The sequence below is a fragment of the Eriocheir sinensis genome, chromosome 45 (genome assembly GCF_024679095.1).
Source record: "Eriocheir sinensis breed Jianghai 21 chromosome 45, ASM2467909v1, whole genome shotgun sequence".
Taxonomy (NCBI): Eukaryota; Metazoa; Arthropoda; class Malacostraca; order Decapoda; family Varunidae; genus Eriocheir; species Eriocheir sinensis.
This window is the reverse complement of record NC_066553.1, coordinates 1,500,994-1,513,281: the sequence shown is the minus strand read 5'-3', so window position 1 is coordinate 1,513,281 and position 12,288 is coordinate 1,500,994. Positions and strand designations below refer to the sequence as shown.

The 12,288-nt window shown below is 44.1% G+C and overlaps 1 long non-coding RNA gene across 1 annotated transcript in view; it reads left to right on the top strand.

The window, feature by feature from the left end:
- The first annotated feature begins 8,912 nt into the window (after positions 1-8,912).
- The window catches only part of LOC126980832 (uncharacterized), a 78,310-nt gene continuing 74,934 nt past the window's right edge, over positions 8,913-12,288 (top strand). Inside the window, exon 1 of the long non-coding RNA XR_007733617.1 lies at positions 8,913-9,122. This is a non-coding gene — a long non-coding RNA (uncharacterized LOC126980832). The remainder of the gene's footprint in view (positions 9,123-12,288) is intronic.

Sequence of the window (12,288 nt, the reverse complement as noted above, 5' to 3'; positions counted from 1 at the left end):
GGAGGATGAAAAGACAGAAGGAAGGAACAGAATGGGAAAGAAGAGAAGGGAAGGAGGTGGCACTGGTAGGAGGGGGTGCCAGGTGGTGAAAGGGGAGGGGGGGTGCGTGGGCGGGGATGCGGTTAGGGGACTTGATGTGAGAGGGTGGCAGGGGGTTGGGGTCCGGGGGGGGGGGGGGCGTGGCACTTAACATTCATATGGGTTCACATATTTACGTCATGGCGAGGTGATCTAGTTTGCATTTAATTACGCGCCGAACTTGTGTGACCTAGAGCTGGAAAAGGGAAAAAGAAAACAGGCTGGAGGGGGGCAGAGGGGGAGAGAGAGAGCGGGGGGGGGTAAGGAAGGGAGGGAAGGAGGGAAAAAACTGGGGAGAGAGTGGGAGGGAGGAGGATTGCGTAAAGGAAAGAGGGAAAGGGGAGGGAAAAAGGAAAGCTTGGTTGGAGGAGGGAGGGAGTGGGAGAGAGAGGGAGGGAGTAAGGGAAGGAAGGAGGGAAAAGGGAGAGAGAGGGAGAGGGAGGGGGTAAGGAAGGGAGGGAAGGAGGGGAAAAAACTGGGGAGAGAGTGGGAGGGAGGAGGATTGCGTAAAGGAAAGAGGGAAAGGGGAGGGAAAAGGGAAAACTTGGTTGGAGGAGGGAGGGAGAGGGAGAGAGAGGGAGGGAGTAAGGGAAGGAAGGAGGGAAAAAGGGAGAGAAAGTGAGAGAGAACTGAGGGGAGAGAGAGGGAGGGAGTAAGGAAAGGGAAAGGAACGAGAGGAAAGAAAGATGAAAAGGAAAAAAAAAGAAAATATTAAACCATGGAAGAGGAAACAGAGAAAGAAAAAGAAAGAAAAGGAAAAAAAGGGAAATTAGGAAGAGGAAATAGAAGAAATAAAAAATGAGAAAGGGAAAATAAAAAAGAATAAACATAACAGAGTATTGATAGAGAAAGAGAGAATATTGAAAAAAAAAAATCAACACATACACACACACACACACACACACACACACACACACACACACACACACACACACACACACACACACACACACACACACACACACACACACGAACGATGAGGAGGAGGAGGGGGGATAAGAGGAGGGAGGAAGAATGGGAGGAAGGAGGAGGAAGGAAAAGATGGAAGGAAGAAAGAATGAAGGAGAGGTTAGAACACACACACACACACACACACACACACACACACACACACACACACACACACACACACACACACACACACACACACACAACACACACACACACACACACACACACACACACACACACACACACACACACACACACACACACACACACACACACACACACACACACACACACACACACACACACACACACACACACACACACACACACACACACACAAACACACTCGATAAAACACACCACTGACGGATGTTCGCTGGCCAGATGTCGTGTTGCGTTGTGTCTATCTATATTATATCTGGATGCGAGGCTGGGCAGGTAGGGAGGGAGGGAGGGAGAGAGGGAGGGAGAGAGAGGTGGAGATAGCAATAAAAGTCTACCGTGGAAATGTGAGCGAGAGCAAGAGAGAGAAAGAGAGAGAAAGAGATTTGTGACAGCTGACGCAGAAAGAGAAACGAGAAGGAGAGAGAGTAAGAAAGTGAGAGACAGTGAGGGTGAAAGTGTGAAGAAGAAGAAGGTGAAAGAGAAATGGAAAATGATAGGGATAAGGATAGGAAGAAGACAGGAAAAGATTAAAAAAGTGGAAAAGGAGGAGAAAAGAAAACAAGAAGAAAAAGAAAAGCCAGGCACAGAGGAAGGAAGGAAGGAAGGATAGGGAGAGAAACGAACGATGAGGGGGGGTTGGGGGGGGATTAGAAGAGGGAGGAAGAAAGAGGAAGGAAAAGAAGGAAGGAAGGAAGAATGAAGGAGAGGTTAGAACACACACACACACACACACACACACACACACACACACACACACACACACACACACACACACACACACACACACACACACACACACACACACACACACACACACACACCTGTCTCCTTGCTCCAGGTAACCCCACGAGGACGAACATATTAGCGAGGCATAATTAGACGCCTCCATTCCCCTTTCATCGCCTCAGCATCGCCTAGAGATAAATGACTCACTCTATACCCGGCGGGATGCTGTTGGAAGATTACCCCCGCTACGCCCTTTCTCTCTCTCTCTATCTATCTATCTCTCAGTATGTGTGTTTCCTTGTGTCTCTGTCTCTTCTTCTGTCTCTGTTTGTTAAGGAGAGGAAGCTAAGAATATAATACTAGATAACAGACACAGACGTAAACACTGATAGATAGATAGGTAGATAGATAGACAGATAGATAGATTGTGTTGGTATTATCTCTCGTCTTACAGTTTTGTTTTAATCGTGGAAGGAAATTCAAGAGTAGGAGAGAAGGGCGAGGAGGGACGAGAGAGAGAGAGAGAGAGAGAGAGAGAGAGAGAGAGAGAGAGAGAGAGAGAGAGAGAGAGAGAGAGAGAGAGAGAGAGAGAGAGAGAGAGAGAGAGAGAGAGAGAGAGAGAGAGAGAGAGAGAGAGAGAGAGAGAGAGAGAGAGAGAGAGAAGAGGGAAGAGGGAGGGAGAGGGGGAGGGAGAGAGGAGGGAGAGCTTCCATAGAGGTGTAGACTCGGGTGGCTCGCTGTAAAGAGGAGGAGGAGGAAGAGGAGGAGGAGATGATGATGATTAAAAATATTATGAAAATGATGATGATGATGAAGAAGAAGAAGAAGCAGAAAAAGAAGAAGAAGAAAAATAAGTAGAAGAAAAAGAAGAAAAAGAAAAAGAAAAAGGAACATAACATAACATAACATAACATAGCATAACTATGTTAAATTATAACACAGCACAACACAACACAATACAGTATAAGCCAACATAACACAGCATAACCTAACGTAACGTAACATAGCACAACATAACACAACATAACATAACACAACATAACATAACATAACATAACATAACATAACATAACATAACATAACATAACACAACACAACACAACACAACACAACACAACACAACACAACACAACACAACACAACACAACACAACACAACACAACACAACACAACACAACACAACATGAACAGAACAGAAAAAGAACAGAACAGAAAAAAGAAGAAGAAGATGAAGAAGAAACAGGTGGTCCTCAGCTGTCACTCTCTTCTTTTTCCTCCTCTTCCTTCTCCTCTTTCCTCCCTATAATTAACATTTTTTGCACATTCGCTTTATTTCTCTCTTTTATTTCCCACGTTCCAGCTGACCACATTTTCCCTATTGCTTCTCCTTCTGTTCCTCCTTCTCTTTCTCCTTTTTCTCTCTTCCTTTCCTACATTTGCTCTCTCTCTCTCTCTCTCTCTCTCTCTCTCTCCTCCTTCCATTCTTTCCTTCTTTTTTTTCGCTTTCTTTCCTATATATGCCATTTTTCACACTCTCCTTTTCTCTATTCTCTTCACGTTTCAGAAGGCGATGTTTTTACCTTATTCCTCCTCCTCCTCCTCGTCTTTCTTTAACCACTCCTCTCTTTCCTTTTCCTCTCCTACATTTGCTGTTATTTTATATTTTTATCATTTTCTTTGTTTCAGCTAATAACTTTTTTTCTTTATCAGTCTTCCTCCTTCTCTTTCCTATACCTCTTCTCTTTTCCTTCTTTCTTTCCTACATTTGCACTCTTTTTTTCTTTTATTTTCAACGTTTTAGCTGCCTATCTCTCCTTCCTCATGTTCCTTCTTCTGTTCCTCCCCTTTTCTGTCTTTATTTCCTACGCATTCCTTTCTTTCTCTATATCATTTTCCTCGTTTCAGCTGGCAACGTTTTTTCCGCCCCACTTTTCTAGAACTTCACCGCTTTCAGGAGGAGGAGGAGGAGGAGGAGGAGGGAAAGACCAGCGGGAGGAAGGGCACTTCTTCGACAAGGACACCAGCGGCTTTGCATACTTGAAACTTCCTTGACTGGGCTTTTTCTTGCTCCCTTTCCCCCCCGGAGCGGCATTTGGCTAGCGCGTATTTTTCTCTTCTTATGTTTGGTGTGTGTGTGTTTTCCTTTGCATTCTCTCTTTTTAACGGGGTGGAAAAATACGCTGATGGTAGTTGTTGTTTTTTGTGTATGTATTGGGTGTTTGAAGTAGCTTAGTCAGTCACGCTTAGGGTAGAGATGGGTAGATATATTGATAATTAGATAGATAGATAGGTAGATTGATAGAAATAGATGGAGAGATAGAGAGATTTAAAGATGAAAATTAAGTCTTGCATTTAAAAAGGTATCCGATTCTTAGACTTAATGGTAATAGTGGTAGTTGTAGTAGTAGTAGTAGTAGTAGTAGTAGTAGTAAAAATGGTGCTGGTATTAATAGTAGCAGATTAAGAAAAGTAAAAAAAAGAGAAAGAAAGGGAAGAAAATAAGTTTAAAGAGCAAAAAGAAAGTTGAGAGAGAAGACCAGAAAATAAGTAATCTCTTTTTTTTTACGAGGAAAGGAAGAATAAGAAAAAAATAAAGGAATAGAAGAAGAAAAGTAAGAAAAGTAAGAGGAAAGTTGGAAAAGGAGGAAAACAGAAATAGGGAATCTTACTTTTTTTTTTACAATTCCTGGCAACGGCCTGACACGAGGAGGAAACGAGGTCACGAGATGCAAAAAAATTAATAAAAAAAAGCAAGAAAAAGAACAACACCACTTGCTCCATTCTCTCTCTCTCTCTCTCTCTCTCTCTCTCTCTCTCTCTCTCTCTCTCTCTCTCCTTTCTGAACTTCTATGACATTTTTACGTTCATGGCGATTTTGTGCTTTTCTGAGAGGCTTTTGCGATGGGGTGGATACGGGGTGATGGTAAGCCTGTTTTTTCTATAGCAATCCTCTATTTAACTTAAGTCACCTAACTCTTCCTTCGGTTGCCATATCTTAATCGAAGTTACGTTAATTTGACAGTATAAGATGATGGCAAGGCTGTTTTTTTTATATATCAGTCCTCTGTTTAGCTTAAGTCACCCCCTCTCGTCCTTAGGTTGCCATATCTTAATCGAAGTCACGTAAATTTGTCAGTATAAGATGATGGTAAGGCTGTTTTTTCATATATCAGTCCTCTATTTAGTTTAAGTCACCCCCTCTCGTCCTTCGGTTGCCATATCTTAATCGAAGTCACGTAAATTTGTCAGTATAAGATGATGGGAAGCCTGTTTTTCCTATAGCAATCCTCTATTTAGCTTAAGTCACCCCACTCTCGTCCTTAGGTTGCCATATCTTAATCGAAGTCACGTTAACTTGACAGTATAAAATGATGGTTAGGCTATTTTTCTCTATAGCAATCCTTTCTTTAGCTTACGTTAGCACTCCCTTGATGTTGAAGTCGTAGGCAGGAGGAAATAAAAGACAAATGAAGGATGGATGGCTTGTTTTATTTGTTTTTCTTCCCTGGTATGTTTTTTTTATAGTTGTCTTGATCATCCCCCCCCCTCCCCCCCACCCGCCCTCTTGGAAGCGTGTAAGTCGTAGGCAGGAGGAAATACAGACAGAGGAAGGACGGATGTTCAGTTTTCTTTAATATAGTTTTTCTCTGCCATGTTTTCTGTGTAAACTATTGATCTGCAACACTCCTAACTTAATGTATCAGTGTGTTTTTCGTTGTATGGATTTTTATTCGTTATCTATTAATAAAGAAATGACGAGAGAGAGAGAGAGAGAGAGAGAGAGAGAGAGAGAGAGAGAGAGAGAGAGAGAGAGAGAGAGAGAGAGAGTTTCTGATAGTTTGGCCGGGATAGTTTGGTCTAAGGAGTCGTGAGTGTGAGTGAGGAGGAGACAGCCAAACTTGGACTTTGGAAGAGCGTTTGATGCTGTTTCTCGGGTGATACAACTCAGGCGAGGCGTTCAGAGAGAGAGAGAGAGAGAGAGAGAGAGAGAGAGACCAATATTTTCCTCTTTGTTTGACCTTTTCTGCCCTAGTTAGTTAGTGGCACAGACAAATGTTTTTATAGTGTCGCCATTCTTGCTTGGCTCATACTGCCCTCCATGGAGCTCCCCTTGTCCCTCTTTAAATAGTTTCGCTAAGTCCGGGTTGATAGACGGTCATCAGGGGAGCATGTGGGTAGTCTTAGGCCACTCGGTGATAACTCGGCTGTCTCCTTTGTTGTAAGAAAAAAACAGAAAACAAAACAAAATTGTCAGCTCGTGGCCGCGGACGGGACTCGAACTCGTGTCCTCCATATCACCGCACCAACACGATGACCACTCAGCCACCGCCCTTCCAAAATGTGCGGAAAGGTAAGAGTACTTCACAGATAAGCACTAATGTTATTTTTCCATCACGAGTACTCATTAGTCTAAGCGAGTATGATTTATGTGCAATTATTTTTTCCCTTTAGTAGTTGGTCTGATGGCATTGTGCTCGCTTCGATGTTCCTAGAAGCAAGATAACAAGAAGAAAGAGATAGCAATCCACTTTAATGTTGGTTTTGTTACATGAAGGTCCTTCCCCCCACTCTCCCCTCTCCCTTACACACACACACACACACACACACACACACACACACACTACATAACGAACAAGTGGTAAGTAAGTGTTGGGTTTAATTTCAGGCGTCCCCTTTTTCTGCCTGGATAAATGACATCGTGGTTCCGTGAAGTTGGTGCAATTAAATTTAAAAACCATCATATTTCTACCTTACTTTCCCCGAACCACACACACACACACACACACACACACGTACGCTATAAATAATAAAGAGTTCCCCGTCGTGTTTTATAAGCCTGACACGGGGCGGTGGTGGCGGTGCTCCTGTTACTGCTGCGGTCGTAATTAAATTTATAGGTGATGTGGAAGCTGTTTCTGTATCATCTCATTTCCTTGGTTTGAACTCGACCCGCGCGTCATCATACTCATTTATACCATGTTTCGAGAACCAGAATTAGCGGCGTGTTGTTGAATTTACGTGTGGGAACTGTTGCGGCGCGTTGCCAGATTGTCGTACTCAGAGCATAGTATTTACTGCCAAGAAACATCAGAATCTAACTCCTTTAACGATAACTATAAATGAGTTTCGTTATTGGAGCCCAGAAGACAGTTTTGGGGTAGGAGGTCGGGAAATATAAGCTTCTGAGTACGACAATCTGGCATCGTTGGACTGTAGCTTAAAATATATTGTTTCCCGAGTTCGGAGCAAGACAGCCGAGTCGAGCCGTGGTCTGTCCTACCCATTCCCCTTCCAAACACTCACTCCCCTTCATCTCCTCCCCCTGCAAGTCTCTCCTGCCTAACTCCCTTCCCTCTACACACACACACACATTCCCCTTCCCTCTGCTGGCCTGTCTTTCCCATTCCCCTTCCAAACACACTCCCTTTCATCTCCTCCCCCTGCAAGTCTCTCCTGCCTAACTCCCTCCCCTCTACACAGACACATTCCCCTTCCCTCTGCTGGCCTGTCGTACCCATTCCCCTTCCAAACACTCACTCCCTTTCATCTCCTCCCCCTGCAAGTCTCTCCTGCCTAACTCCCTCCCCTCTACACACACACAGACACAGTCCCCGTCCCTCTGCTGCCCTGCAAGTCTCTCCTGCCTAACTCCCTCCCCTCTACACAGACACAGTCTCCTTCCCTCTGCTGGCCTGTCCTTCCCATTCTCTCTTCCTCCACACACACTTTCTCCTCCCTACTCTTTGCAGGCTTGTCCAACCCATCCCCTTCCCTCCCTCCACACACTCCCCTACCCCTCTGTTACCCTATTCTATCATTTCCTCCCCTCGCGCACTCCCATCCACCCCCCTGCTAGACTGCCCCGAGGAATGGTGGAATGTAGCGTTGCGGATGAAGCGTGGAAAGCCTGAAATAGATGTGAAACGGCAATATTATATGACGAAAGTTTGTTAGTAATGAGACGTGACTGGGGAAGGGATGAGGTTATTGAATTAGCGGCGAGAATATCATACTTAACGCCAGAAATGGGATGGATGGGTAGCTACGAGGAGGCTTGCTCGAGGGGGGTTGGATGGTCGGGCTCGGGGGTGGAGGCGGCAAGTGAGTGAAGCAACGTGCCCCCTGGTGTACGCTCCCCGTTAGTTAGTAAGCAAGATGCGTCTGTTAGTAATGAGACGTGACTGGGAAGGGATGGAGGGATCGATTAGCAAGGAGGACATAAGTAGGCTATTGCTTCACGGATATTTCGAGTTTCTTGGCTGATACGAAGTAGATGTCTATGTATCTTGTTTTATTTTAGTTTGTCTGCGGTTTACGGGAGCATGGCCGAAGCTAGTGTCTGTCATAATAGTAATAGCTTAACATAGTAATAGTAGTAACTGGATACCAACAACCACACGGAAGCGGAAAGAGAAATTGCATCATGTAGTCGAAACAAGAGAAACCGAATCCTCCTGTTGGTAGTACTGAATCCTCCTGTTGGTAGTGCTGAATCCTAGCCTTCCAGCACACAGCGTGGGTATCGTTTGTTTATACCTTACTTGCATCTACTGAACCTTTATATATAGTTACAGGTGGAGGTATTATATTTTGTCTTAAGGAGATGACAAAAGCGAGTAGGCTAAGCGGCAGCCAGACAGTCTTACATGCATAGTTGTCATTGTGTCGATTTTTCTATAACATTAACTACCTTTACAGGCATTTAATATCGATAAGGGATTAAATGACGGTATTCTATACGTAGAATAACCATGTATAATCACTCTGGATGGATCTGGTATCCGGGAACACTGAGGTTAGGTAGACTTTTACATTGAGTGAGGTTGGGTGAGCATTATCAGATGCGCGACAGCTACACTAAACTACGATATAATCAGACGCCCTAGGAACTTAGATTTATCACTTTCACTCGAATAAACAACACCGATAATAAGGTTTTCTTTGACGAGGTTTCATATGGTACCGTTATCTATTAGGATGTGATAGTGAATACGTAGAAACTGGTAAATACATTGAGCTGAGTACGAGAACTTGGGGACGCATGGGAGGAGGGGGAGACACCTGGCGGGGACGGGGAGAGGCGGGCAGAGGGAGAGTGTTGCCTGGGGCGTGGGGTTCTTTGGCGTACCCCGGGGCAAGTTTACCGTGCAGGAGGCGACGACGAAGGCGAGCGAGGGGCAGGAGGAGTCGAGACGTGGAGGGTGAGTGTTAACGGATTGAAATAATGAATAAAGGAGGGAGGGAGGGAGGGGGTGAAGGGCAGCCATATTGGTTCTTGATTTTACCGTGTTTGATTTTATATTGTAGACTTTATCGTTTATGTATTATCTAGTGTGACATTTTATCTGTGTTTATGTGGAAAGTGAAGGACTTGTGGTGAGTGTTGCTGGGTTGAAATGGTGATAGGAGGAGAGGGAGGGAGGGAGGGAGGTGAGGGGGGGGGTTAGTTCTTTCGTTAAACTTTTCTTCTGGTTTTCTTTTTCTACGACTTATTGTGGTATTTTGTGAGAGTTAATGGCTTGGAGACTGCATAGCTTCGGACATTACGTAAGGACTAGTGTGGCTAAACGAGGGAGGTGTCGGAGAGGCTGAACGGTGGTAGGCTATTTAGTTAGTGGTATTTGAAAAGGTAGGCAGCTTCGTTATCTTATGTAATAGCTATAGTGTCATTTTCTCTGATGTATGGCGTGTTGAACGGTGATAGGCTAGTTAATGGTGTTATAATTTGAAAAGGTAGTCAGCTTCTTTATCTTACTTAATAGCCAAAGTGTCATTTTCTCTCTTGTATGGCGTGTTGAAAGGTGGTAAGCTATTTAGTTAGTGGTATTTGAAAAGGTAGTCAGCTTCTTGATCTTACGTAATAGCTATAGTGTCATTTTCTCTGTTGTATGGCGTGTTGAAAGGTGATAGGCTAGTTAGTGGTGTAATAATTTGAAAAGGTAGGCAGCTTCTTGATCTTACGTAATAGCTATAGTGTCATTTTCTCTTGTATGGCGTGTTGGGTTAAGATTTGTTTTAGTTTTAGACATTACGTGAGGATTAGGATTGCTTAAGTAACGAGAACCGGAGGGAGTAAGTGGTGGTTGGCTCGTAATTGTTATAGAGAATTTCAAGAGGAAGACGGTTTTCTGTTTTTATATATGACTTATTGTGCTATTTTGTGTGCTTCCTATGACCTGTTGGCTTGGAGACTGAATAGCTTTTGGCGTTGTATTAGAATTGCTATATGAGGGAGTGGGTGCGGGGGTGGGGGGGGCGAAGTGTGTGAGTGGCGCTTGGCTTAACAGTAGTTTTTGGTAAGGCTTTTTATTGTTTAGATATGCTTTTAAAAGGTTAACTACTCTTTATTAATCGCCTATTGTTCCATGCTTTGTGTTGTATGACCTGTTGGCTTGGAGACTGTATAGCATTAGGTTTATCAGGATTGACTATATTAGGGAATGGGTGCGGGGAGGGGCGAAGTGGTGCTTGGCTTAATAGTACTTGTTGGTAAGCCTTTTTAGTGATTATATATGCTTACAAAAGGTTAACTACTCTTTATTTATCGCCTAATGTTCCATGTTGGCTGAGGCACTAACTACACACGTTACCTAAGGATCAGTAGGCTATTGCTTGAGAAGGGAGGGGCCGGAGGGGGCGCAGGTGCCACATCCACGTTCACGAGTGGACAGACGGAATGAAACGGACTTTGGTTGCATGTGCTCTTTGTTGCGTGACCTGATATCTGGGACACACTATTGCTACCCGTATTTGGTAAGGATTCAGTACTGGTTTAAAAGGAGGAGGCGGAGGGTGGTGGGAGTTTTATTTTTTTTTTTTTTTTTTTTTTTTTTAGGCAGGGAGAAGAAAGAAAAAAAAAGAAACGAAAGAAAGCCTAGCGTTATTATATATTTTTTTTTTTTTGCATGCATTGTTATATATATATTATATTGACCTGGGACTACAGGATGCTCACACATCACACACACACAGGACACCAGGATATGTATAAGAACCCATATACGCCGCTACATGGAACAAACTCTGACATGTGCTGCTGCGCCACAGAGACAACGCGTTGGATTCTGCAGGTTCTCGCGCCGCCAGTGGGCTAGACACTCGGCTCTCAGAGGAAGGGAGGGGAGGAGAGCGCTTGAGTTGTGTTTGACTAGTTTGTAATGGAATATGACAGTAAAAAAAAGCAATAACCAGATACGTAATTGATATAGTAATCCCACTAATTATCTTATTGTTTTATTTAAAGGCAGACTCAGATGTAATAAGGATAATCATGGAAAGTGGATAATTATTCGAGATAGACCACTAATGACCTCCCTTGAAGCACCTCTTGGCTGGGATATGTTGCTTCCTTTTTTGCGTCGTTAAATCGTTAACCTTAATAAGTCTTCCTTAGCTCTTCCCTCTCCCTTGTCTTCCTCTATTCTCCCCTGTCCCCTCCTTCCTCCCCCTTCCTTCCCTTTTTTCTCCCGCCTCCCCCCTTTTCCTTGTCTACCCCTCCCCCTTTCTCCCACCTTCACCGCTCCCCCCCCTCCTTGTCTCTCCCCTCCTCTTCCCTTCTCTCCCCCGTCACCCCTCCTCCAGTTCTCTTAATTCATGGTAAACTTATGAAAACGTAAAGATGAGGCCTCCCTAAGCTTACTTGACGCTATGTTAAGTTAATCTCGTTCTGAAAGTCTTATAAAACGAGGGAGGTGTGTGTGTGTGTGTGAGAGAGAGAATAGCGCTTGTGTGTGTGTGTGAGAGAGAGAGAGAGAGAGAGAGAGAGAGAGAGAGAGAGAGAATGTGTAACCGAAAGAATAGCCCGTGTGTGTATGTGTGTGTGTGTGTGTGTGTGCTCGGAGGCGTGAGAGCGGCGCGTGTTAGTGTCGGTAGCATCACGGGCCCTTAACAGCACCTGGGGGCCATAGGCAGGTAACTAAAGCTCACCTGTGGATTAAACTCGATTCGCCTGCTCTCCAAAGGCTCGCCGCCGGAATTTACCCGTTACCTGAAATTTCCCTAACGTGAATTTGGCCCAGGGTAAATTTTCCTAATGAAGACTTGGTTCACGTGAATTTACCTAACACAAAGGCGTACTATATAGGTATTATGTGAAGGGAAGTAAGACTGGGTGTAATGGACTAAATAGCATAAGAGGGTAGACTAATTAAAAAGCAAGATTTCCTAAACGTAAGGGTATTCTATGATGTATAAGCGTAGGATAAGAAGGCTGGCTGTAATGGACTAAATAGCATAAGAGGGTAGACTAATTAAAAAGCAAGATTTCCCTAACGTAAAATTCGCCCAGGTAAATTTATTAATACTGACTTGCTATACGTATATTTGCCTAACAGAAGCACGTACCTGGGTATTCTGTGATGTATAAAG